Below are 24,073 nucleotides of genomic sequence, written 5' to 3'. Positions count from 1 at the left end.
GGACAGCTTCCTAGATACATATGAATTACCAAAGTTGAACAAAGAAGACCTAAAAATTCTAAACAACCCAATATCAACCAATGAAACTGGAAATGTAATTAAAACTTATCAACTAAGAAAAGCTCGGGCCCTGATTCACTGCTGAATTCTACAAGACATTTAGAGAGGAATTCTTGCCACTACTGTTTAAACTCTTCAGTGGAATTGAAAGGGAAGCAATACTCCCAAATTCATTCCTGGAAGCAAGCATCATCTTGATCCCCAAAGCAGAGAAAGACCCAACTGAAAAGGCGAACTATAGGCCAATCTCACTAATGAACACAGATGCAAAAATCCTTAATAAGATACTGGCAAATAGAATACAGAAGATCATTAAGAAGATCATACACCCTCATCAAGTGGGATTCATCCCAGGGATGCAGGGATGGTTCAATATACGCAAATCAATCAATGTAATACACTATAGAGCCAAGGACAAAAACCATATGATTATCTTCATAGATGCAGAAAAAGCATTTGACAAAATCCAACATGCATTTATGATAAAAACCCTACAAAAAATTGAAATAGATGATCTCTATGTCAAACTGATAAATGCTGTCTATGAAAAACCAACAGCCAATATCATACTAAATGGTTGAAAACTGAAATCCTTCACACTATAATCAGAAACAAGACAAGGATGTCCATTATCACCACTCTTGTTCAATATAGTTCTGGAAACATTAGCCATAGCAATTAGACAAGCGAAAGAAATAAAAGGAATAAAGATAGGAAATGAAGAAGTCAAATTGTCATTCTTTGCAGATGACATGATACTCTATATAGAAGACCCCAAGAACTCCACCAAAAATCTTCTAGACTTAATTACCAAATTCAGTCAAGTAGCTGGTTACAAGGTCAACACACAAAAATCAATAACTTTCCTCTACACAAATGACAGACTCACTGAGAAAGAAATAGGGCAAATAATTCCTTTCATAATAGCATCCAAAAAACTGATATACCTAGGAATCAACCTAACAAAAGAAATGAAAGACCTCTTCTCTGAAAACTATGGCACTCTGAAAAGAGAGATTGAAGATGATATCAGAAAATGGACAGACATCCCCTGCTCCTGGGTAGGAAGGATTGATATAGTGAAAATGACCATACTTCCAAAACTGCTATATAGATTTAATGCAATTCCAACTGAGATCCCAGCAGCATACTTCATGGACCTTGAGAAAACAATCCAAAAATTCATTTGGAACAAGAAGAGATCTAGAAGAGCAAAAACAATTCTAGGTAACAGAGACATGGCAGGGAGTATCATAATCCCCAACTTGAAACTATACTACAAAGTTACTGTGATAAAAACAGCATGGTACTGGCAAGAAACAGACCTGAGGACCAGTGGAACAGATTAGAAGATGCTAAAACAATGCCAGACACACTCAGCCATCTCATCTTCGATAAAGGAGCCAAACACCCTCACTGGAGGAAAGATAGCCTCTTTAATAAATGGTGCTGGAAAAATTGGCTTTCAACTTGCCAAAGATTAAAAATAGACCTATATCTCTCACCATGCACTAAACTAAAATCAAAATGGATTAAAGATCTAAATATTAAAATAGAAACTCTGAACCAGTTGCAACAGAGGTTAGGTAGAACTCTTGAAGACATAGGTGTAGGAAAAGATTTTATGAACAAAACCTCAGTTGCCATGGACTAGCACAAACAATCAACAAGTGGGATCTCTTCTTATTAAAAAGCTTCTGCACAGCAAGAGAAACCACCAGCAGTGTGAAGAGACAACCCACAATGTGGGAAAAAATCTTCACCTGCTCTTCCTCAGGCATAGGTCTACTATCTCGAATCTATAAAGAACTTAAAAAGATCAAACTTCCCAAATTTAAAGACCCAATCTGCAAATGGGCATCTGAAATGAACAGACATTTCTCAGACAAAGAAGTAAAAATAGCAAGTAAATACGTGAAAAAATGTTCAACATCACTGGTCATTCGAAAGATGCAAATGAAAACAATGCTGAGATTCGACCTCACTCCAGAAAGAATGGCTTCTATCATGACATCAACCAATAACAAATGCTGGCAAGGCTGTGGGGAATGAGGAACCCCTCTTCACTGCTGGTGGGAGTATAGACTGGTGCAACCACTGTGGAAATCAGTATGGAGATACCTCAAAGAACTAGGACTGGAAGTCCCATTTGACCCTGCTATTCCACTGCTGGGGATCTTCCCCAAAGAATTAAAAGAATCATACCACAGTGATATATGTGCGCCCATGTTCATAGCAGCACACTTTGTGATAGCTAAAACTTGGAAACAGCCCAAATGCCCATCAACTGCAGACTGGATAAAGAAAATGTGGGGTTTTTTATAAAATGGAGTACTACTCAACCATAAAAAATGAGAAATTAGAGACATTTATAGCTGAGTGGATGCACATTGAGGCGATACTCTTAAGTGAAATAAGTAGGACACACATGTATAAATGCTGAATAGTTTCTCTGGTGTGAGAAACTAAAAGTGTAAATAAGGACTAAAATGTATAATGGGTAATGTGAAATAGGAAGAAAAGGGGCAAAGGGGAAGGAAGTGGGAGGGGTAGGGGAAAGGAAAGAAGGGAATGGAATTAATAGGAGAAAATAGAAAAATAGGAACAAAATCTTTGTAAATAGGGAGGACTGGAGGGGTTGAAGGGAGGGCTGGGCAAGGGTGAAAAATAAGAACTAAGAGAGACTATGTAAAGGTGCAAATTTGCAATGATGAATGTCATTATATTGTATACCTAAAATGTACCAATGATTAAATGAATAATCGATAATGCAAAATAGGAAGAAAAGGTCCAAAGGGGTAGGGGTAGTGGGAGGGGCAGGGGAAAGGAAAAATGATGAGAAATGGAAAAAAATGGAAATAAAGTCTTTGTAAATAGGGAAGGGTGGAGGGGGTGAAGGGAGGTCTAGGAATGGGGAAAAAATAAGAACCAACATGCATCATGTAAAGGTACATTTCCCAATGAGAAATGTAATTGTGTTGTGTACCTAAAATGTACCAATAAAAGAATTTAACAAAAAAAATATTTCTAAGCCTAAATAGCTAATATATCTACATCTGAGCCCAAGCTACTAACCCACACCTTATCCTACCTGTGAATTTAACCTTTAGTTTGGAGCAATACCTCTTTGAGGACATTGGTATGCTCATTATCTATTCTATATTACAATTACCAAACCACTATCACAGGTATAAAAATTCATCTTTCAAAGAAATTATTATTATTATTATTATTATTATTATTATTTGGTACTGGGGATCAAACTTGGGTCCTTGAGCTTGCACAGTAGGTGGCGAAACCACTGAGCTAAATCCCCGGCCCACCAAAAAAATTGTTAAGCACTTATCTCTATAAGCACTAAGACAGTCCCTGAATTACATTCATAAATTATTATTTTCTTAGTGGTGGATGTGTATACACTTGGGAAACTGTCTGGCAGTTCGAAAAGTTAAACAGAAATATGGCATAATCCAAAAATTCCACTTCTGGATACATACCCAAAAAAACTGGAAACAGAGACTTTTAGACATTTGTATGCCAATACTCATAACAGCATTTTTCACAACAGCCAAAAGGTGGAAAACACCCATGTTTCAATCAGCAGGTGAGTGGATAGACAAAATGTAGCATATCCACTCAATGGAATGTTATTCACTCTTAAAAAGTAAATTCTGATACATGCTGTGACATGCATAAACCTTGGGGGACTCATTACACTAAATGAAACAAGCCTGTGTTGACATAAAGGGACAAATACTACATATGAGCTATTAAGAATAGCGAAGACACAGAAAGTCAGATAGAGATTACCAGAGTTGAGGGAGAAGAGAATGGGGAGTTATCATTTAATGGATATACTGTCTGTTTGGGATGATATAAAATTTCTGGAAATGGGGATGAGTGTGTAGCTCAGTGGTAAAGTATTTGCTTGGCATGTGTGAAGCCCTGGGTTCTATCCCTAATACTGTAAAAAAAAAAAGTTCTGGAAATGGATATTGGTGATGGTTATACAATAGTATGAAGCATTTCATGCCACTGAACTGTATACTTACGGTTAAAATGATAAATTCTATCTTATGTACGTATCACCACAATGAAAAGACATTATATTATATGAAATAATATAATGCAAAGAAAAGACAATTTCATAGAAAGATAAGTTCTGCATGGTCTCATTCATATGTGAAATATTATAAAAAGTTAACCTCATAGAAGTTGAGAGTAGAATGGAGGTTCTCAGAGGCTGGGGACAGTAGAGGAAAGGAAAAGGGTTAGACAGAGTTTGCTTGGTGGGTACTAAGTCACCAGCTAGACAAAACTAAGAAGTTCTGGCCTGCTATTGCACAGTGGGTGACTGTAGATAACAGTGATAAAGGACTCTATGTTTGAAAAAACTAGAAGAAAGGATTTTGAATATTTTCTCCATAAAGAAATGATAAATGTTTGAAGAGGTAGATATAGTTACTCTTACTTAAATATTGCACAATATATCCGTGCATTATAACATCTCATGGTTAGCCTGTAAATATATACATTTTTAATGTTTTTATGTCTTAGTTAAAATATTAGTTTAAATTATGACACAATATGGCTTTTCAAAAAATTTAAAATGTAAAAAGAGAATGAGGGAAGTGATATAAAAGTTTCAGTAGTAATAATGGTAAAACATGTATAATGGAACTTTGACAAATCATCCCCAGGGATAAGATGGGAAACAGCCAGATTCTACTTCCTTCCTGGTTCCTTTATCCTATAACTCATGCCTATCAGTTATTATAAATTTATTCTCTCACTTTTCATACCCTCATTTTCAGGTGGTGATATGGGGGCATGGAGAGATGTAAAGTGGAAAACAAATGGAATGCATATAGCCTGGGAGAAGACTTGGGAGAGACCAGGACAGCTGTGTTTAAATATTTATGGGGCTGTGAGGCAAGGGAAAAGCAGGCAGGCTTATCCTATGTGCTCCAGATGACAGAAATAGGTTTCATGGGAAGCAGATCTTTCTTGCCTTTAAAAAAGAAATAACATTTTAATAAATAGAAATAACATTTTAATAAATGGAGTGGGTGCCTTAGAATGCTGATCCTGGGTATGTTACAGGGGGAATCATGGCATTAGATGGGAATTTGGATTAGGTTGTCTCTATATTAACAGTTCAGCAAGAAGAAGGAGGAATTTCTGCTGGGATTTTGTGCAGTATTTGATGAAGACACTCTCTGTAGAGGTATGAGCAAGGTTGAGGGAGTCCACAAGGGATGTTGAAGCCCCTGAGAACTAGTGACAGCAGGAAGGCCTTACTGTCAGATCTGAGGGAGGATGGGAGGCATTGCTTTTGTAGGAGTGGAGCTATACAAGAGGGTCACCAACAGCTGGAGGGGCCACCCAACAGGGACTGGTGGCTGTAGAAGGAGCACCCACTTCTGGTCATGATGCCAAGGCAAGCAGCTAGAGCCTCCTTCTAACCTTCCATCTCCTGCTTTCATCTCTCCTTGGTAAATCCAGGTGGAAACCCAAAGACACAGAGCTCAGATGATACTATCTGTAATGATGGATGAACTTCCTCAGGTACTGAGCAGGGCAGAGGATCTTGTCCCTAAGGTTTCTTCCATCTTGAAGTTCTGTACAATTTGAGTCTATGGTGCTTCTGATTCTTGCAGTAGACAGTCCCAATTCCTGCCACCACCACTCCAACTTGAAAAGAGCAAAAGACATGAAGATTATACTTGATACTATATGAATCATCTTGTGAAAGTAAAGAGGTGCTTAGGCTATCTGGCAATATCCCTGAGAGTCAGGGAAATGCCCTCAAAAGCTAAAAAATAGGAAAGAACCTGTCAGTTGGTTAACATACATTTATTGAGCATCTAGAGTATGGTAGGAACTACTGTAAATGCTGTAGACTCACTGATGAGTGAGGCAGATATTCATCTCCTCCTACATACTAGAAACAGGAGGAAATACATAAGCAAATCATTCAAGATGCTGTCATATAATAAGAAAATTGGTTGAGATCATGAATTGTACTATTTCCTATTTGTATGAACTTCACTAAGTTACTTGACCTCTTTGCCTCAGTTCCATATCTGTAAATGGGGTTAATGATTGTACTGTCCCAGGAAGGATGATTTGAAGATATAACTATTTAAATATGTAAAGCAGTTAGTACAGTGCCTGGCATACATAAAAGTGGTGTATATACACATTTGTTGTTATTATCAAGCACTATTAAATACTACTGGCAATAAAGTAGGTGATAAAGCAGAAAAATGCAGAGCAGAGTGAATCCTGGGTACAAGTGGGAGCTGGGAGGTGGGTGAGTGGGCTTTCCAACATCAGAGAAGGGGCAGGGGTCTGGAGGAAGGGGAAAAGCAGCCATCCGAACCCTCATGGGTGCTGTCAGTCTTTGGGGACACATCATGGGACAATACAGAAAGTACAGTCTTAGGGCCTGTTGCAGTAGGGATTCTAATATTTTTTGGTTATTTAAACTAAGAATCTAACTTAGCAACATACTAAGCAAAAACTAAGTATCTAAAAGCTCAGGCTCTGGGATCAGACTGCCTCAAGTTCAAATCCTAGCTCATTCATTTACTATTTTCTGGCCGGGGACAATCTTCTTAGCCTTGTTGATAATCAGTTTCTTCTTTTGGAAAATGGAAATAATCATACCTGCCTCACAGGTATGAGATGTTCTATGAGAGATACACTGAAATGAGATAGTCTGTGGTAATTGCTTAGCAAAATGCTTGGATCATTCTAAGGCACCAAGCATGTGTTGTTGCTATTGCTTATTGCTATTATTCTGAAGTGGGAGAAAGTACACCTGTGCATGACCTCAAAAGCAACATACCTGTAAGTTTTGCTTTAGTTGCTCTGTATGATACTGGAGCTCATAATATTAGCCTTTGACTTTTTTGCCTTCTCTGAATCATCTGATGTAGCATCTCTGCATCAGAGTATTTGCCATGTTCTGCATGGGCAGTTCATTAAGAGATCTCCCAATGCCTGATGAGAAATCAAAATATTTTGATGATAAAATTCAGAATTTCAACTATGTTTATTTTTGAATGGTTATTTTGATGTCTCAAGCTTACAAACCACACTAGTGAAATAGATCATGCTAATAAAAATAAATTAGAAAATTGGAACTTAAAAATACAATTTTTTCCTAGCTTTTTTTTTTTTTGCTCAATCTATTCTCTGAATGTGTTCTGATTTGAAAAATAAGTATAGTTTGATGACAACTTCTAATTTCTGCTCTAGTTGTTTCCAACAAAATCAAACTTTCAGTGATGAAAAACAGCAAGAAAATGGAGACATTCCAAAGAACTTTTTTTTTTTGCAAATTTCTTACAAAGCACAAATTAATGCATAAGTGTCAAAGTTTTCTTTTTGTTTTAAATAACAAGTTCTGCTTTCCACCAGGAACAATAAACCGCTATATTCCTAGGAAATTGTGATAAAAATATATTGATAGTTCTTTACTTTTACTCTCTCTGTTATTACACCAAGATGTTCATTAATTTCAAATATGGGGGAAAAGACTTTATCTTAGTTACTTTTTTAGTCACTGAGACAATATTCAATACCTGAAATTTAAACAAGGGGAAGTTTATTTTGGCTCACAGTTTATAGAGGTTTTAGTCCACTATCAGCTGGCTCCAGGGCAGAAGCCTTGTAGAAGGGCTTGGGCAGAGGGAAGCTGCTCACAACATGGTGGACAGGAAGCAGAGCCAGGAGGGAGATATGAACCTTCTGTGTCACACCCACAGTGACTCACCTCTTCTGACCAGCCCCCATCTAGTAACAGCAAGTCAACTATAATGGCCCAATAATCCAGTCACCTTCAAAGGTCCCATCTATGAGGCTTGGGAAGGGACATCTACATCTAACTATAACACACTCATTTATTCATCATGGGGAAAGAATTTAAACCGGCAGTTTTATTATTTCAAACACAGCACTATCCTTATTATGAGTAAAAACCTAACTGGTAATAAAGTGCTTTAAAATCCCTATTGAAAGCAGGCATATATTACATTGAAGTGTGACACAAACAAAATAGAACTCTAACACATGAAAATGAATCATGGAATTCAGAAGTTGAAAACACATCTAAGGACTTAATAGTTTGTTTTATCAAGCTTAGGTTGAGTAGTGTTACTGATTTTAGGCTGAACTTTACTCTTAGGCAAGTTCAAGAAAAAGAGAGGAGAAATTGTTTTGAAATTTTTATTCTCTAGGCAGTTTGGCATTTAGTGTCAAAATTCCTACAAGTATCAAAATAGTGGAAAATGAATTAATGATGTTTAGCAATATAGAAATGTCCTACATGTTTTTCCTTTTCTCCTCTGCAAATTATTAGTTTAGCACTTATGTGCTTGCTACTCTATTCTACTTTAGAGTCCAAGAACAACTGAATATGTGAAAGAAAATCCTGTCACTATATTTAGTGTTCCTTTTTCTTCCTTTTCCCTTCTCCTTTTGGGGAAAGATTACCTCTGTAATTCAAGAGAAGCTTCTAATTCATCTTGAGAGAGGATATATATTATGAAATGCAGCATTTCCTAAGCAAATCATTTACTTAGCATTCCTACCAGTTTGGCAGAAAGATTCTCATCCAGGGACCTTTAGCTGTCATATATCTCTTTCACAAACTGAGTGAGTCTTGTTCCTTCCTCAGGGAGAATTCACTGCTTGATGTTACTGGTTTCAATATGTGTGACTTCTTGTCTGAATCCCCCATGCTGAGTTCTTGTGATCTCTTTCCCCAAAGGTCATGTCCTACACTGCATCCCCACTGTGCTGGGTCAGCAGGAACACAGGGTGACCATTTTTGTTCATCATTATTTGCCTAAACCTAGAGAAAATAAGATCATTATTGATTTCACCCTAAGGTTTCCCCTACAACATTGTCATCGTAGATACAGAGTGATTGTTTGTCTTTGCTTGTTCGGCGTGCATGAGAGGTGAAGATGGATTCTCTGCTTTTCAGTTGTGGCAGGACTCTATTGAATAGTGAATGTGATACAGAGAATGGCTGATTCAGTCTTCTTTATTTCTTCCAGTGGTCACATTAAGACTATTTCAAGCAAGAACAAGATCAAGGATCCCTTAGACCTCTTTTACTGTGTGCAACTTTTGTGAATTTCCATAAAGCTCCAGAAGTGCCAAGCTTTCTTTTAAAAATTAAATTAAATTAATTAAAAAGAGAAAGAAAAAGAGACTGCATTTCCTGGAGTTTCCCCAGAGGCTTTTTATCTGTTTAAACCAACCAGGGATTTTTCACTTATTGACATAAGCATTCATTTGCTAATTTGTTGGACATTAAACCACATGAAGCCTTCCCCAAAATCTTGAATGAAGCTGAAATGCTTGGGTCCTCAGGGCTGCTCAAGTCCTGCGTCATTCCCTGCACACATATGGTTTTTCCTCTTCTCACTCCTTAGATAAAAGTCAGTGTTGATCGCCTTAAGGAAAGAATGAGTTAAATGGACCAATATTCTAGCCCTGGATCTAAAACTCCCGGCCTTTTCAGAGGCCCTTTAGCACCTGCAGCAGCAAGGTCATTTGCACATACATAAATAAATAAATTAACAATGAATAAATAATTTAATCCCAGCCACATAATGCCACCTTGCAGATTTGATCCTTTGCAGCACCCAGTGAATTTGTCCATTTTCTTTTTGATAAAGTCCTCAGATACTTGCTGACTGTCAGGCTCATTTTCTTATTGTTTTCACTTGATTAGTTCTGCATGACCTAAGGTCACCTTTAAAATCCACATCCCTTATGAAGGCTCCGAAAGGCCTTCTTTTTAGCACTCCCCAGGAAAGGATGGAAAGTGCTTGCCTTTGCTCCTTACAAAAGCCTGGAAAGTTTTTGGTCTCCAGACTCCTGCAGCAGTGCTTCATTCATCCAAGCGCAAAAATAACTCATTAAGGGAAGCCTTGTTTTTGTAGCCTCTCTATCCAGTGCACTTGGGTGTGTCCATGTCAGGTTGTCTGGGTCTAGGAGGTTCAGGGCTACCTCCCCTTTGACCCTGCTGGACAGCCCAGTCAGCAATGGCACCAGCTCAGGCACCTGCCCGCCCACACCAAGTGCCCGAGGCTGTTTGTTCCACGGTTTTCAGCAAAGATGCTGGCCTTCCTGGAGAGGAGGGTTGAGTTCTCTCCATCAGTTGAAGCTGTCTGGAAAATCGCTGCCAGTGCCTCATTTTTCAGTCTGCACATCCACTATAGGCCATGGGCCTGATGGGAGAATCCTCTAATTCCCAAGTGTAGGTGATCCTCAGGTACAGCGGGGTCTTTGTACCATGTATCTGAGTCCTCCTCACACTATGTTACTTTTTACTCACTGTTCATTGTCTTCCCTATCAAAATTCAACCTTAATCAATGGGATCCAAATTCTTTATTTCTGCTTCTACTGCAAAACTCACGAAGATTGTTTCATCAGTTTCAGTAGCCTTCAACAATGCTGATAAAATTTTCCATGATTTCTCACTGTCAAGTCTTTTGGGTTTTCAAGGTTTTCTTTGTAATATTCTCTCCTTTTGTCTTCTGGACCATCAAAAAAATAACTTGCTATATTACATGGAATCTCTCAATTGTTACTTTTTCATAACAGTAAAGTTCTTGAGTGTTCAATGAAGATGTTAATGAAGACTGTAGTACCATATGAAGGTTTGAAAAAGTTGGCCCCACTGCCTGCAAGGAAATCTATGCAGTCCAATTTTAAATCTTAGTGTATATTTCTTTCGGTGTGATGAAATTTTAAGAATGGATTTGATATATTTTGGTGTTTTTCAGCAATTTTCCAGTAAGACATATTATTTAGACTGAATTGCCAATGTCCTCCAAAAATCTGGCCCTATCACCTGAATTCTAAAAAACCCGGTAGTCCCAGATAAAATCAAGATACTCCTGTCAGTGGAACACTTTAGCTCAGGTCACTCTAGAAGAGCACACTGAATTCTGCCCACAGTGATACATTGTGTGCCAAGGACATTCCAGGTCAAACATACTCTTCATGTAGCAGGCACCAGAAGACATAAATTTACATCAGTCTGTGCCATTTCTGAGTCATTATAAAAGATCAAAACAAACTTTCAAGCTACAAAAGATTGATCATCTTCAGACCATACCAGAAAAGAGAAAAATGTAAGCAACTCCAAGCACCTGCATAATCAATTTGTGTTCAGTGTTTCTTAGCAGTGATGCTGGGTATTCTGTGAGGCACCCAGGACTCCCGGGCATTCAAAATGTCAGTTACAGAGGAAGAGAAAGCACTTTTGAAATGACTGCACTTTTCGTGGAGAGTTACCCTGTCTACAATGTGGAATCTCCTTTGATGCTCTAAGCTTTGTGAAGAGCAGCTTAGGAAAAAACAGAAATGTCTACTCTCTCAGCCAGAAGACTGCAGCAGAGACCCCCAGAAATGCTAAAGTTGCCACAAACACAGCACACACAAAATCATAATAGCAGTTCTAGCTTTTGTTTTGAAAGTTATGAAATATTTCAAATCTACAGAAAAATACAGAGAAGGATATAGCAAATACTCATTTATCTACTACCAGATTTAGTGATATTAACAATTTGCCACATTTGTATGAGCTCTTCTCTTAAGAAATCAAACTACAGATGCAGGGAAAACACTCTTTGTTCCATTCCCTGATCATGTACCTTTCTGTACTACCTCAAGATAACTCATAACGTAACTGTAGTTCTTAAGGAATTTCCATTCTCCTTGCTTCCTAATTTACTTACTAGAATGAATGTGTAATTCCAATTTTGTAAGTATATGGTACGTTCGCACACACTCACATACACGTACATACACAGAGTGAAGAATGAAGAATGTACCAGAAAAGTTTAGCAGCTGATTTTTTATTAAATGTGGGATTTTTCTTCTTTGCATTGTCTATGTGCATTTTCTATGTGTTCTTATCATATATTTAAATAATGGTGAGGAGTGATAAAACAATAATGATTAATTACAAAAATGTAATTAAATACATCTTTTACTGTTTGCAAAAATAGAAATGTTATATTGTAATGGAAAAGCGTGCTAAGATTTTTTCTAACTCTCATGACTGTGGGAATAGTAACCTACTGTACAAATCATGTAGTTCCTACTCTTAACTTCATCATAGCTTCCTTATCCAAAAGGCAAAAATCAATAAAGAAACAATCGGGCATAGGTGTAAGTCAACAAATAGATATTAAGCTAATTCCTAGGAGATGAACATCCTTAACATTGAGATCCCATAAGCTTTTCATCTCAGCAAATGACTGGAATAGCTTAAGCTGCATTTGATGGTGCAGAGGAATATCCCACCCTCACTTGTCCCTCAGTCCTGGTGTCCGTGTGTGGCACTGGTGTGTGTATGACTGCACACAGCAGTGTGGATGTCCAGCCTCTTCCATACTTCTTTCATTTCCTTCCCATTTTTCTCTGGTTCTTCAGAAATGGCCCCTTGTGCTTTGGTTTCTTACACTGGAATCTACATCTGAGGCTGGAGATTCTGGGGGAAGCAGGCAGAGCCAATCTCGCGATGTTTGGTTCTACTGTTTATGCTCATCAAACTTGGTGAAAAGAGATTCCTCAAGTCCAGTCCAGTTCACACAAGCTCTGCTCTGGTGGTTAGGGTCAAATCGTTCACTTGTTAGAAGTGTTTACTTGCAATACGGCATCATTTTTGGCCATGACACCTCTTGAATCTCTTGAAAATGTGTAGTCTAAAGGATTAGGCTATTCCTTATTTCTCATGTCATTTCTTAGCCACAGCTCAACATCTGACATTTGTCAGACAGCGAACACCTAGTAGATTGAACTTTCTTTAAGATTTTGTAACTCAACAGAAGAAATATTTTATCTATTATAATAAAAAGTAATAAAGGTCCTCGTCCTTGGGGACAGAGTGACAGACAGTGACCTTACTCATTCCTCCCAAAGGGTAACGGTGGAATAAGATCCTTGCTTCTTCAGTGGCCAACAACTTCATCTGAACTTGCAAGTTTATTTCTGAACCTCACTTCTACAACAAGAGAACAGGAAGCATGTTCTTGGACCATGATGTATTTTGGATCTTGAATGTCTTCCAAAGGTCCATGTATTGAAGGCTTGGTCCACAGTGGTGCTAGTGGGAGGTGGTAGAACTTTTAGGAGGGGAGGCATCATGGGAAGAAGTGAAGTCATTGATGGCATGACCCTAAAAGGGGTATTGGGACACCCAGTCCCTTCTTGTCTCTCTTTTTCTTCCTAGCCACCAAGAAGTGAGCACCTTCCTTTGCTATGTGGTCCTATTATGATGGCACTGCCTTACCACAGGCCCCAAAGCAATGTAACCAACCAAACATTGACTGAAACTTCCAAAATTGTGATCCAAAATAAACCTTTCCTCTTTTTCAGCTGGTATTACAGGTATTTGTTATGGTAACAGAAACCTGACTAACACACACTAGCCATCTGCTTGAGCAGTAGAGAATCACTCTGTATAGGCTTCTTACCATGTGTGGAACTAGTCAACAATGAGAGAATGAAGAGCTGGGATAACCACTGGGTTTGTTACTCAACTGGTGGTTGGTGTATTCAATAATAAAGACTTTCAGCACAAGAGAAGAGCTGGACAGAGGCCATCTTGATCAGATATTGTATGAGTTCCTGAACTGTTTGGTAAAAGATAGCTATTGACTCAGAGAATGTGGGCTTTACCAATCTTATAAATTTAAACTTATTCTTTCCTGTGAACCTACCACATTTTAATTAAGTCCTTGTTTATGATCATTTCAAATTCCATCAGCTCTCCCTTGGAAAGACTTAGCCACATTAGCGTGATCCATACAGTTTTAAAATTAAGTAGCAATTTAGACTTTTTAAGCAAGTACATCCTTTGTTTCATGAAATTTAACCGAACTTCTGGAGGTGACCCTTGTGGTCAGAGTGCTAGAGTGTTAGATCTTAAAAGAGACCTAAGAATCAAATAATTTTAACCTATTATTTTACTGGAAAGGAGTTCAAGTGCCAGAAAGCTGATGTGACACTTTGTTCTAATTTACTATTTTTAATACTTAGTTGAATAAACTCTGTAGAAAAAGAAACACATACTTTTTCTGCCTGATATATTAATACAAAATTATCCTATCCTATAGCTATTCTTGACGTAAATATTCTTCTATGATTCTTCATGATCACCATCATTTGGAGTTTCTGGTTATTTCTAATTTTATGTAACCTAAATAAAAATTGACATCTACTCTGAGATTCCTCTTTTATCACAACTGAACCAAATCAGTTTTTAGAAAATAAACAAAATTTTCTTTTTTTCTTCAAACAGTTATTTAGGGTAATTAAAAATCTGGTTTTCAAATACTATCAGTCAGTAGAAAAAAGAATTTGAAGATGCAGATCAAATAAATTCAGACCCATTATAGAGGAAAATATGAATGCCCTTTAAAGAGGTCAGAAAATTATTTTAGAGAGGATTTTATTTCTAAGGTCATGCTGTTGCACTGCCTTCCTTCCTGTAGTCTCATTTCCTTTCTAAATGGACACTTTACCAAGGAATAAATTATAATGTAGCTTGTGAAGACACATAGAAAGTTTTTAAAAGAAAAATGTCATCACTCATAATTATGCATAAATCATGCAATCATTCGATAGAAGTTATTGAAAAAGCTCACTTTATTATGTAGATCCATTTTTCTGTAAAGACCTTGGAATAAGTGTTAAGACACAGAAAACTCAATGGCATCAAACTGACCTAGCAGTCATACATTTATCCTAGTTTTCAACATTTGATTTCTCAATGTTCTGATTCGATTATAACTCACAGTATTTTATTCAAAGCTGCAATATGCATATTGAAATAACAAAAGGAGAGATCTGTACTCTTTGGGAAACACTGATCACAAAACAAGACAAGACCCTGAACTTCATGGAGTTTGTAAGACATTTTGGTCAGTCACTAAAACCTGCCTTTTTTCCCAAAGCCCAAATTCCCCTTTCCTCCTGGAGAGGTGACAAAGACAAGATATATCCCAAGATACTCAGCTGTGATTCCAACATAGCATATTAGTGACGATAAGACACCCCTCCCCCAGGCCAGCCCCAGAGAGCACTGTCATTAAGACAGGCACCAAGGACTTCACAGCTTAGTTTATCGTTAGGTCTCAGAATGGGAGACGTTGGTGATTCGTTAATGCTAAACACTGATTCCTATGTCCCAGGCCAAGCTTTGCAGCACAAAACAGCAAGCAATACTTACGTCACTTATGACTTCTCGCAGAGAGACAATACTTTCTGTTCATCTCCCAGGATGTGACTTCTTATCCTACCCCTAAAACTCAGGACATAGGTCCTGCTCCCTTAACTCTGTCCAATGAGTAAGTGTTCTATGTATTCACCAGCTATTCTATGGTTTAAAATTGAAATATTTCACACTTTCAGTATAACTGAAATTTTGCCACACATTTGTTCCCTAAAGAAAATCACTACTTTAAAAACATACCTAGAAAATTTAAGCACAATACTTTGTAAAATACCTGTCTAGTTACCTAGTCTTGACATGGAACAGATGTTCAAAAATTAAGAACAGTGAGGGTCTTAGGCACCTTGGTACACTGGGCTGTTGGAGTAGTAAGGAACATCTGAGAGGTAGGCATGTAGATATGGACTGTTCATTTTTATCAGTCCTTTATTATGAAATTAATTCTGGCCATTTCCACCTCTAGTTAGATTTTTAAATTTTCTTTTTTTCCTTCGAATTTCTCTTTTGTCCTGTTGAAGCTATACTGTACTTAATGCAATGTTGTTTTGTGGAGGAGGGTGGAGTGTGACCAGTAACAGCAGCACACAAAACTCATGAGCTCCCCCTGCTGTTTTTCAGCAGACAATACAAGTCCTTAGAGTTTCTATCTCCCAGAGGCATAAAGGAATCGATTCCTTTGTGGGTTTGCTCAACCTAACACTTTTTACGAATACTTGTTTGCTTATTTATTGATTTACTTGTTTGTTTGTTTGTTTAGCGGTGCTGAGGATTGAATCTAGGACCTCCAACATGCTAATCAAGCATTCTACTGCATTAGAGCCCAGCCCTGCTGGATCTAAGAGTCAGATTTATACTTGCTAATTTTCTCCTGAAGGTTTACAAAGTCAGAGGGAAAAAGAAGGTTCTGTTAGCATTTTATTTGGACCATCATTTAAGCTAGGACAAGGGGACTGTTCCCCATTTTCATCTAAGAAGCAAGTCTATACCATTATGGAAAAACTGCCAGTGAAGAGTAAAGAACTAGATCATGAAGTCACATCAGATTTGAAATGGAATAGCTAAAATCTGGAAGATGTAATTTTAGTAATTTTATTCTTGGTCTATGTCTGTAAAAAAAGTAACATGCTTAAAAATTATGCTTTTGATATAGTTTCTGTTGTGTTTATTTTCTGCAAACATCTTGAAACTACATGTGGGTTGGTATTAAAAAATTAATTGGTACATTTTAGGTATACAATACATTTACATTTATCATTGGGTGTTTGTACCTGAACATGATGTATCTTAGTTCTTATTTTTTCCCCCATTACCTATGTGCCCTTCACCCCCATCCACCCTTCCCTATTTACATAGACTTTGTTTCCATTTTTTTTCTTTCTCATAATTTTTCCTTTCCCTTCTTCCCTTTCCCCTTCCCCTCCCACTACCCCTACACCTTTGGACCTTTTCCTATTCCAAATTATCAATTATTCATTTTAATCATTTTCATCCTTATTTACACTTTCAGTTTCTCACACGAGAGAAACTATTTGGTATTTACACATGTGTGTCCTATTTATTTCACTTAAGAGTATGGCCTCAATATGCATCCATTTAGCTATAAATGACTCTAGTTTCTTGTTCTTTATGGCTGAGTAGTACTCCATTTTATAAAAAAAACCCCACATCCTATTTATCCAGTTTCCAGTTGATGGGCACTTGGGCTATTTCCAAACTTTAGCTATTACAAACTGTGCCGCTATAAACACAGGTGCACATATATCGCTGTGGTATGATTGTTTTAATTTTTTGGGAAAGATACCCAGTAGGGGAATAGCTAAGTCAAATGAGACTTCCAGTCCTAGTTCTTTGAGGTATCTCCATACTTATTTCCACAGTGGTTGCACCAGTCTGCACTCCCACCAACAATGGAGAAGGGTTCCTTTCTCTCCACACCCCCGCCAGCATTTGTTATTGGTTGATTTCTTGATAGCAGACATTCCTTTGTGTGTGGAATCTCAATGTTGTTTTCATCTGCATCTCTCGAATGACGAGTGATGTTGAACATTTTTTCATATATTTATTTGCTGTTTTGACTTCCTTGTCTGAGAAATGTCTGTTCATTTCATAGATGCCCATTTTTGAATTGGGTCTTTGAATTTGGGGGGTCTGATTTTTTTCAATTCTTTATATATTCTAGATAGTAGACCTTTGTCTGAGGTACAGCTTCTAAAACTTTCTTCCCATAGTGTAGGTTGTCTCTTAGCTCTGTTGGAGGTTTCTCTTGGAGTGCAGAAGCTTTTTAGTACAATGAGATCCCAGTTGTTGATTCTTTGTGTTAGCTCCCGTGCTACTGCAGATTTGTTCATAAAGTCTTTTCCTATGCCAATGTCATTGAGAGTTCTACCTAACTTATCTTCCAGCAAGTTTACTGTTTCTGTCTTGATATTTGGCTCTTTAATCCACTTTGATCTTAGTTTAGTGCACGGTGATAGGTATGGGTCTAGTTTTAATCTTTGGCAGGTTGAAATCCAGTTTTTCCAACACCATTTATTGAACAGGCTATCTTTCCTCCAATGAGGGTGGTTGGCTCCTTTGTCAAAGATGAGGTGGTTGAGTATGTCTGGAGTTGTTTCTGCATCTTCTACTCTATTCCACTGATCTTCAGGTCTGTTTCTTTGCCAGTACCATGCTGTTTTTATCACAGTAGCTTTGTAGTATAGTTTCAAGTTGGGGATTGTGATACCCCCTTGCCATGTCTCTGTTGCCTAGAATTTTTTTTGCTATTCTAGGTTTCTTCTGCTTCCAAATGAATTTTTGGATTGTTTTCTCTAGTTCTGTGAAGTATATTGTTGGAATTTCAATCGGTATTGCATTAAATCTATATAGTAGTTGTGGAAGTATGGCCATTTTCACTATATTGATTCTTCCTACCCATGAACAAGGGATGTCTTTCCATTTTCTTATATCCTCTTTGATCTCCTTCTTCAGAGTGCTGTAGTTTTCAGTGTAGAGGTCTTTTGCTTCCTTTGTTAGGTTGATTCCTAGATATTTCATTTTTTAGATGCTATTGTAAAAGGAATTATTTCCCGAATTTCTCTCTCAATGGGTCTGCTATTTGTGTATAAGAAGGCTATTGTTTTTCGAGTGTTGACCTTGTTGTATCCAGCTACTCTACTGAATCTTTCAATTAGGTCTAGAAGACTTTTGACTGAGTTTTTTGGGTCTTCTATGTAAAGTATCATATCATCAGCAAATAATGACACTTTCACTTCTTCCTTTCCTATCTTTATTCCTTTTATTTCTTTCTCTTTTCTAAATGTTATGGCTAATGTTTCCAGAACAATATTGAACAGGAGTGGTGATAGTGGTCATCCTTGTCTCGTTCCTGATTTTAGTGTGAAAGTTTTCAATTTTTGACCATTTAGTATGATGTTAGCTGTTGGTTTTTCATAGATAGCCTTGATCAGGTTGAGATAAAGACCTTCTATTCCCATTTTCTGTAGCGTTTTTATCATGAATGGGTGCTGGATTTTGTCAAATGCTTTTTCTGCATCTATTGAGATGATCATATGGTTTTTGTCCTTGACTCTGTTAATATAGTGTATTACATTTTTTGATTTATGGATGCTGAACCATCCTTGCATCCCTGGGATAAATTCAACTTGGTCAGGGTGTATGATCTTCTTCTTCTTTTTTTTTTTTTTTTGGTTTATGCAACTTTATTGAAGAAAAATAAATCAATTACTAGCAGAGCTATTAGTTGATCACTCATCCATTGACAACTTGCATCATTTACTCAGTGCTATATTTAACAGTGTTTTGGAAGATAGATTAACTAATAGCTCCAAGCCTCCTAACAATTTAAATGAAAATTACAAAATGTTTTGAGACCCTATTTTGGAATACAAAGGGTGTTTGATTTCCAATTTCCATTCTCTGTAGAACAAGAACAGGTCATTCCTTTATTGACATGCATAAAATACATCACATTTTCTGTTCTGCCGATGCTATAAATTCAACACCAATTCTCCAGCCACATCAGTTATGAGCATAAAGTATATCACATAACCTCAAATCTCTAACAGTGAAAGGCTTAACAAGAATGGATGCTGCTAGAATAATGCTGTTTCCTTGCTGTGACAACCGAGCATCCATCTCCCCCCCTCAGCTGGCTTCTTCAGCAGTTAGAGCTGTGATGAATGGTTTAGTCTCACAACCAAGTTAGAGTGAAGACATTGGGCATATAATACACATGCTCCATTTTTTAAAAAAATTCTGAATCTTGGGCAACTGTTCTCTTGTAACTACTTTACAGTTTCTAAAAGCAGTTATTGTCCAAAGCTGGAAGAGCTTAAGTCTTCTCAGATGAGCATGTAGTGAATGGAGGGAGGTAAACAAAAAATAAAATTAAAAAAGATGAGGTCTGATAGGAGAGCAGCCGGATAAGAAAATCAAAAAAGGAACAGTAATATAAAGTTTATTCCAGCTATAATGCAGGTTATTCTGATTTTAATGTAGCATCACGTGGCATACTTCTGAGTCCATTCTTGAGATATTCTGTTGTACTTGTCTCTGTCTGTTTTATAGATCCGTGCAATCTCTGGCACTAGGGGGTCATCTGGGTTTGGATCACATAGCAGTGAACAAATGGATAAAAGAACTTTATAAATAGTTAAAGCAGGAGACCACTGTGATCTTAGGATATCGAGACAAATGCTGCCATTACTGTTAATATTTGGATGATAAATTCTTGTTGTAAATGCAATCTTAGATGGTTTGAAGGGGTAGTCTGTAGGAAAATGAATTGTCAAAAAGAATACACCACCTTGATATGGGCTGTCATTAGGTCCCATAATTGTGGCTTGCCAATGGAACATGTCATCCCCAACTGGGCCTGCAAAACATTGTGCTGGAGGGTCACGGGGCCAAATTACTAAATTCCTTATTAATCCGCTTCAGCGACATGGTCCGTGCTGTCTCGGGCCTCCGTGTCCGCCTGTGCTCGGTCCCCGCCTGTGCTCGGTCCCGCCGCGGTCTGGATGGTCCTTGGCTCCCAGCTGCTCAGACACAGCACCTCTTCACCGCGCGGATCCGTCCGCCAAAGCCGGGGCGAGAGAGCGCAGTTCGGCGGCCCAGTCCCTGGCCGACTCGGCCCGCGCACCGCCGCCTCCAGCTCGGAACCAGGTGTATGATCTTCTTGATGACCCTCTGTATTCTGTTTGCCAGTATCTTGTTGAGGATTTTTGCACCTATGTTCATTAGGGAGATTGGTCTGTAGTTCTCTTTTTGGGTTGGGTCTTTCCCTGGTTTTGGAATCAAAATAACACTTGCTTCCAGGAAAGAATTTGGAAGCCTTGCTTCCTTTTCAATTTCCTTGATGAGTTTAAAGAGTAATGGCAATAGTTCTTCTTTAAATGTCTTGTAGATTCAGCAGTGAACCCATCAGGACCTGGGCTTTTCTTTGTTGGTAAATTTTTTATTACGTTTTCAATTTCACTCATTGTTATTGGGGTGTTTAGAATTTCTTTATCTTCTTCGTTTAACTTTGGCAATTCATATGTATCTAGGAATCTGTCCATTTCTTCTGTGTTTTCCATTTTATTAGAGTACAGGTTCTCAAAGTAGGTATTGATGATCCTCTGGATTTCTGCAGGATCTGTTGTGGCTTCACCTTTTTCATTCTTAATTGCATGGATTTGAGCCTTTCCTTTCCTTTTTTGGTAAGGTTGGCTAAAGGTTTATCAATTTTATTTATTCTTTCAAAAAACCAGCTCTTCGATTCATTGATTTTTTTTGTATCATTCTCTTAGTCTCCATTGCATTGATTTCTGCTCGGATCTTTATAATTTCCTTTCTTACATGAGCTTTGGGTTTGTTATGCTCTTCTTTTTCTATGAGCTTGAGGTTCTACATTAGGTTATTTAACTGAGTTCTCTCTGTTGTCCTAATGTGGGCATTCACTGCTATGAATTTCCCGTGTAGAACTGCTTTCATTGTGTCCCACAGATTCCTGTGTGTTGTACTGACATTATCATTTACTTGTAGAAATTGTCTAATTTCTTCTTTAATTTCCTCTGTGACCCATTGGTTTTTCAGGAGGGTGTTATTCAATTTCCATGTGTTTGTGGGTGTTTTGCAGTTTCTTATGTTATTGATCTCCAATTTTATTGCACTATGGTCTGATAATATACAGGGGATAACTTCAATTCTTTTACATTTACTTAGATATGCCCCATGAGCTAGCATGTGATCTATTTTGGAGAATGACCCATGTGCAGCCGAAAAGAAAGTGTATTCTGATTTTGTAGGGTGGAACACTCTGTATACATCTATTAAGTCCATTTGTTCAATAGCTTGTTTCAGTTCTAGAATTTCATTGTTAATTTTTTTTCTAGATGATCTATTTGTGATAGAGGGGTGTTGAGGTCCCCCACTACAATTATGTTACTGTTTATTTGGTTTTTCATGTCCATTAATATTTGTTTTGCATAGTTGGGGGCATTTGTATTTGGTGCATGAATATTTAGGATTGTCATCTCTTCCTCTTGGGTTGTTCCCTTCGCAAGGATGTAGTGACCATCTTTATCTCTCTTAATTAGTTTTGGTTTGAAATCTACTTTGTCTGCAAATAAGATTGCTATGCCTGCTTTTTTCTGGGTTCCTGTCATGTGGAGAACTGTTTTCCATACTTTTACTTTCAGTCTATGAATTTCCTTTTGAGTTAGGTGTGTTTCTTGTATACAGCACATTGCTGGGTTTTGCTTCTTAATCCATTCTGTCAGTCTATTTCTTTTGATTGGTGAATTGAGGCCATTAACATTGATAGTTATAATTGAGAGATATTGACTCATCCTTGCCATGATGTTTTACTGTTGTTGGCTCTTTTATTTCTTATTTTTCCCCCTTTCCCTTTAGTGTCTTACGCTGCATGGTGTCTTCTCTCTTTTGGCCCTCATGGAGTTGTGACTTTCATTGTCTTTTTCTAGGATATTGTATAAAATTGTTTGGAGTGCTGTTTGGTGTTCATGATATTTCTCAGGTGTTCTTTGTCGTGGAAGTATCTAATTTCCCCATCGAGTTTGAAAGATAATTTTGCCGGATACAACAGTCTAGGTTGGAAGTTATTTTCTTTTAGGGCTTGAAATACTTCACTCCAGGCTCTCCTTGATTTGAGGGTTTGTGTTGAGAAACCTGCCGTGATTCTGATGGGCTTTCCTTGTAGGTGATTTGTTTCTTTTCTCTAACTGCCTGTAGAATTTTGTTCTTCTGTTGGGTTTCTGAGATCTTGACTATTATATGTCTAGGTGTAGATTTTTTTTGGTCATGGCTAGTTGGAGTTCTACATGTCCAATTCTCTACCTCTGTCTGGGAAGTATTCTACTATTACTTCTGTGAACAGTTTTGTTATGTCTATTGTACTGTCTCTTGTTTTTTCGTGGACTCCTATCAGTCTTATGATATTCTTCTTTGCATCATCTAGCAGCTGTTGAATTGATTTCTCATAGTCCCTTACTATCTTTAAGAAATCTGTTTTTACAGTCCTTAACCACAATCCTGTCTTCTATATCTGATATTCTGTCTTCAGATTCCCTTAGTCTGCTCTGCATGCTTTCAATGGAGTTTTTAATCTCTTGAATATCTGTTTGAAACTGTTTCATAGATTCCATTTCTTTCTTATGTTGGGAGATCATGGTTTCCATTTCTTTCTTATGTTGAGCTTTCATGGCTTCCAGCATGTTTCTGATCTCATCTATTTTCTTATCTGTTTCTGCTCTAGAGCCTCTAATCATGCCTTTCACTCTACTCACCATCTCTGTATTTATCTGGGAGATTATTTCTGCTTTGAATTTTTCTAGAGCCTCATGCATCTTCTTTGTTACTTCCTGTGCTATCAGTTCAGGGTGTCCAGGTGGTTGATTATCAGACTTTTCCACCTCATTTCCCCCAGAATTTCCTTTTTGTGGTGTGGAAGCCTGTGTTTGTGCCTTGCTTAAATGTCTTCTCATTTTTGTTTTTGGTACTGTTCTTGGTTTAATTCGTGGGTTGATATTTCAAAATTGCTTAATGCAGGTATCTTTGTTGCTTGTGTTTAAAACCCTTGTGGAATGATTGCTTTTCAGAGGTGTCTTCCAGATATGGCTTGTGTTTAGGTTTTGAGGCTCTAATGACTCTGAGTCTATTTTATTTTCCTTATACTAGGAAGGAAAACTGATTAGATCAATCACAACATGTTAGACCAAATGATACAATCAGCAGTACCATAGCATCAAGCACAGCTTATAAAATGACAATTTGTGGTAGTTATTAATCTATCACATTTAACTATGTGAAGTATAATTCCCCTGTGCCTCTGTAATGTGGGACCAGGTAGCAGATGGGCCAGAGGGTGCGGGGGGGTGGGGTGGGGGGTAGTGGAACTGGGCCTTGCAGGCTCCTGCACAGCAAATGGGAGCGCCGGATGGGGGCAGGGCTCCAAGCCACTCCTGGTACCTCACCATGGCGTGGGCAGGAACTGGGACACTGCTGAGCAGCTTCACGCTGCTTGGCTGACCCATGGAGTGGAGCGCCAGATGGGGGCAGGCCTCCAAGCCGTGCCTGGGATCTCTAATGTGGGTTTATTTAAATTCATGTTCTGTAATTTAGTTTGAATTTTCAGTAAGACAAATGTCACATGGAAGTTAGTCAATTTATTAGTCAATATATTTCACATAAATATATAAATTAATAGAGTACAATGCTATATCATAAATTAAAAACAT

The 24,073-nt window shown here is 37.8% G+C and overlaps 1 pseudogene; it reads right to left on the bottom strand.

Moving 5' to 3' along the window:
• Positions 1 to 19,256: 19,256 nt before the first annotated feature.
• LOC101705793 (ubiquitin-conjugating enzyme E2 D3 pseudogene) lies at positions 19,257 to 20,254 on the bottom strand (annotated as a pseudogene).
• Between the last annotated feature and the right edge of the window lie 3,819 nt (positions 20,255 to 24,073).

Source organism: Heterocephalus glaber, unplaced genomic scaffold (assembly GCF_053883595.1).
Source record: "Heterocephalus glaber isolate CG9 unplaced genomic scaffold, H.glaber_assembly_v1.0 deba00001461, whole genome shotgun sequence".
Lineage (NCBI taxonomy): Eukaryota > Metazoa > Chordata > Mammalia > Rodentia > Bathyergidae > Heterocephalus > Heterocephalus glaber.
This window is presented reverse-complemented; position numbering and strand designations above follow the sequence as displayed.